This window comes from Tachysurus fulvidraco, chromosome 21 (assembly GCF_022655615.1).
Source record: "Tachysurus fulvidraco isolate hzauxx_2018 chromosome 21, HZAU_PFXX_2.0, whole genome shotgun sequence".
NCBI lineage: Eukaryota > Metazoa > Chordata > Actinopteri > Siluriformes > Bagridae > Tachysurus > Tachysurus fulvidraco.
The window spans coordinates 4158233-4163232 of NC_062538.1; the positions used below are offsets into that span (position 1 = coordinate 4158233).

At 40.7% G+C, this 5000-nt stretch overlaps 1 protein-coding gene across 1 annotated transcript in view; it reads right to left on the minus strand.

Moving 5' to 3' along the window:
• Nucleotides 1-5000, minus strand: part of tenm2b (teneurin transmembrane protein 2b) — a 322068-nt gene that overhangs the window by 123131 nt on the left and 193937 nt on the right. The gene's annotated exons all lie outside the window — the stretch shown is intronic.

The following is a 5000-nucleotide window of genomic DNA, read 5'->3' on the forward strand; positions in this document are numbered from 1 at the left end:
ACACACACACACACACAGGACAAGACACACACACACACACACACACACACACACACAAGACAAGAAACACACACACACACACATACAGGACAAGACACACATACACACACACACACACACACACACACACACACACAGGACAAGACACACAGGACAAGACACACACACACACATACCCAGGACAAAAAAACACACACGCAAACACACATACTGTATACCCAGGCCAAAACACACACACACACACACACACACACACACACACACACACACACACACACACACACACACACACACACACACACATAATCTCTCCATCCACCTTCGATATTAAAGTTAAATTAAGGAGCAGATACACGAGTGTGTGTGTGTGTGTGTGTGTGTGTGTGTGTGTGTGTGTGTGTGTGTGTGTGTGTGTGTGTGTGTGTGTGTGAGTAAGAGAATGTGTGTAAGTAAAATGTATCAGTGTTTGGCAGATAAGCAGCATGCTGAATACTGAGCTCTGATCCAGACCCCATCTCCTGGGTTAAAGTACACACACACACACACACACACACACACACACACACACAGGACAAGACACACACACACACACTACTAATAAAGCACTGAACTGTATACGTGATAAAAGCCGACAAACTGAACAAACTGAACAAAATGCTGTCTGAGGATCTTTTTAAACGTTGTGGATTATTATCGATGAAACGGCTCCGAAGCACAATCAGGCAAAAATCCTGAAGATGATGTGAAAATGATTCAGGAGAAAAAACAAGTAGGCCAAATGTGCAGCTGGGGTTTGTGTGTGTGTGTGTGTGTGTGTGTGTGTGTGTGTGTGTGTGTACTTGTAACGGTAGTAATTAAGGTGTATTATGCATTTGTTCATCTTCAGCACTCGCTTTATCCTGGTCATTTGTACAATCTGGTGTAACAGAATAAAACATTCACAATAGGGAGCTAAACACACACACACACACACACACACACACACACACACACACACACACACACACACACACACACACACACACACACACACACGTAATCTGAAGGATTGTAACAATCTGGTCCAGCAGTTTACATAAGAACATACAGGCTTACATTCTCTGTCTTTCTGCTTTTCCTGTAAGGCGTCGCCACAGCGGATCATCAGTTTCCATCTACCTCTATCCTCTTCATCCTCTCACACCAATTACCTTCATGTCCTCATTTAACACGCCCATACAGTATATCTCCTCTTTGTCCTTCCTCTTGACCTCTTACCTCTTAGCTCCATCTCCAACATCCTTCTACCAATACAACCATCTCCATCCTCTGTACATGTCCAAACCATCTCAATCTAGTCTCTCTGACCTTGTCCCCAAAACAGCCAACCTGATCTGTCCCTCTGATGTCCTCGTTCCTAATCCTGTCCGTCCTCGTGACTCCTAAAGAGAACCTCAACATCCTCATCTCTGCTACCTCCACCTCTGCCTTTTCCTCACTGCTACAGTCTCTAACCTATACAGCAGAGCTGCTCTCACTACTGTCATCTCACCTTTCTTTATTTTCTTGCTGTCACTTGCTGTATACCACATTTATATGTTTACTCTCTCTCTCTCTCTCTCTCTCTCTCTCTCTCTCTCTCTCTCTCTCTCTCTCTCTATTTTTGAAAAAAAAAGAAAGGTTCTATTGGCTAAGAAAAGAAACGCGTGGTCTATACCGAACCCTGAGGAACCTCTTTGTGTTTATGTTTCTGATTACTGCTGTAATTACTAAAAAAATGAAGTTTCTTTATTTTAGATTTCTCAGTATGCTGATAGATTGCTCATCGTCATCGCTCTCTCCTCCGTCCCGCTCGATCTATCAATCACTCGTCCCTCTGCCCACCTCTCGGCACTTACGTGTCCTCTAACCTTCTTATTTCGCACCTCCTTCATTCCATCAGCTATTCGGTGACCGCTCCGCTCTCTATCTCGGCTCTCTCGGCTCTCCGTGTCCTGCTGCTCCTGTGTACACACAGCCCGCTTGGTCTGTGACATTTGCAGAGATTTATCATGACAAAGTCTGCCAAAATAGCAAGCGAATGCGCAAGAGGAAGAGACTTTGGCGTAAACGAACTCTGGCAGGATTCTGAAAGCAGAGAGTCACGAAGCGAGTCGTTCAGCCAAAGAATTAACATTTATTATTAAAACCCCTGACATCCGTTAATATCTACATCCCGTGCTGAAATACGACGGGAGCCGAACAACGCGAGGCCCGGTCACGTGGTCCGGGTTAGGTCTGTCTCTGAAAACATAACCTTATAAAAAGAGGCAAGTTTTGTTCTTCTAGACACGAATCAACGGAATCTATTACGCCAAAAACACACGGACACGCAGCATTTTAACGTAATCAATAGCCATCGAAAAAAGCGCACGTCTCACTGCGGCCTTAACCGTTCGTCAAACAAAACCCGTGATAGCTTGATATTGACTGACAGCTAAACCGCGAATCAATCCACGTCGGATGCTTAAATGATGTCAAGTGCCGATGAGTGAGGACTGATCCGTCCTGCAAATCGCACTCGGTGATTGAAAATTCATCAGTGAGCCACGTCAAGAAAATTTGGATGGAAATCTGTTTCATCTCTTCGCCTTTCATCTCTACATCTGCCTCGGCCTGTGTGTCGTGCCCCACCTTTCCACATTCCTTCTCTCTCTCTCTCTCTCTCTCTGTCTCTCTCTCTCGCTTTTATTTCCTTCAGCTCTCTCCTCACTCGCTCCCTCGCTAATATCCCTTTGCAGCTAACAGGCTTTTAACGGTCTTCGTTCTTTCCGTCGTTTTCAGGGACCTAATGTATGACAGTGGGAACGTTTCGTTTTTTCATCCATTTTTTACATTTCTGCCGTTCTCACGTTCAAAATATGACTCGCAAAAGGTACAATGATCTAAAGGTGTCGCGAGTCTGAAGTAAAAATGCTTAACAGACCATAATGATAGACAGAAAAAAGTCAGGGTGTGTTTTCTGAGAAATCCTTGGAGCAACAATTCATTTATTTGAGCAAGTGTGCGGTAAATAACCTCGGTGATGTGTTGGAACCTGGAGGTGAAGGCTGAGAGTCTGATGTGGACGTCATGATAGTGAAAGTTAGCTCACATTTATTACCTTAATTCCACAAAGTATTTGCATAATAATAATAATAATAATAATAATAATAATAATAATAATAATAATACAAATAAATAATACTAATACTAAAACTACTAATAATAATAAAACATAAATAATAACAAACAAACAAACAAACAAATAATAACAATAACAATACAAATGAACAGTAATAATAAATAAATAAATAAATAAATAAATAAATAAATAAATAAATAATAACAATGCAAATAAATAATAATAATAATAATAATAATAATAATAAATAATAATAATAACAATATAAATAATAATAATAATAATAATAATAATAATAATAATAATAATAATAATAATAATAATAATAATAATAATAAATAAAGTGTGTGTGTGTGTGTGTGTGTGTGTGTGTTTACACAGTTCACAGCTCTCACAGATCTCCACAGAGTTTACTCGGTCTGACCGCCCCACGCTCTCTCTCTCTGTTGTTTAAACCCTTTAGCCTGAGCTTTGAGAACTGACGAAGGCATTTTTTATTGTTTACATATTGTAACCTACGCTACTTAAGACCACAGGATGCTTTTCCCCCTCAGCTAGGCATGATGTCTGCCTACACAATATCAGGCTTTGCTAGATAAAAGTACTGTGGTAGTAGAATTTGTGTAGGATATTAAATCACTGGACAGGTTTAAAAGGTCTGCTATGTTCACCAGCTATGTTTGCTGGTGCTGTAACACCACACACACACACACACACACACACACACACACACACACACACACACACACACACACACACACACACACACACACTATGGTCACAGAGTGTCTTAAGCCTTACATGTTTCCCAGGAAATATGACGTAGAAAACTAAAGCAGAAGGTTTCCATGTAAAACTCCCCAAGGAAGATCAGACTCAAGGAACCCCAGAGAAACACCTAGCTTTGGTTCATTTCCACCAAAAAAACACAAGAAACCTTAAGGAACCTTTTTTGTGTTGTGTGTCCTGACCTTTACTGACAAACTAGGTGAATTCTGTCAAATTTTAGCAACATTAGCTCTCTAACAGCTCAACAGGAAACCCTGTAGGACATATATGAATGACTAGTCTAGACTTAGCATGCTAATTAGCGTTGGCACTAGCGAACACCGTCACAGCCTAACTTTCCGTTGCGCTCGGCTTCATGGTTTCGTACTTATTTATTAAGGCAATGCACGATAAAACTTTTTAAGTGTCCTGTTTCGGATTGTAATGAGATTTTGAGATGTTAACTAGCATTAACCGTGTTAGCGCTGCTAGCTTTGTGAAAGCTGAGATTTGCTACTATAAAAACATCCGAAATTTAGCTCATAAAAGGCTTTCGCTGTTCTGTTATATAATGTCTTAAAGTATTATATTATATGTTTTATCTGTTCAAATAAAAATAAAAAAAACAGACTAGTCGCCTCCTTCGACTTGTAAATCCCACATAACCTCATTTAACAGCTACTTCCTCTAATTATACAAAATAAAAGTACTATAAAATTCGTTTTTTTTTCTCTCTCTGTCTCGGAGAGTATACAGACGTTATAATAACGCCCACACACTTTTATTTTTGTGGCTGGCTTTCAAAATTGACTCGATGTGCTCCGGCATGACGTGGCCGTCAGATCTAATACAGCATGACACTGGAATCGAAAAGGATTTGACCTCCTGGTTTTAGAGGCCCCACGGCAAATTGGCCGCATTAAAATCCTGCTATTTTGGGGCAACTCTACAAGAGTTTTGGGGGCCTGAGTACCACTGAGTCACAAACGGTGCTTACGCAAGGAAAAGCAGAATAGGTATTATTATATAAAGTGAGTTCCAGCTTTGACTAGGGGAAAGTAGGCCTCAATTCCTGAGGAGGAAGAAGAGA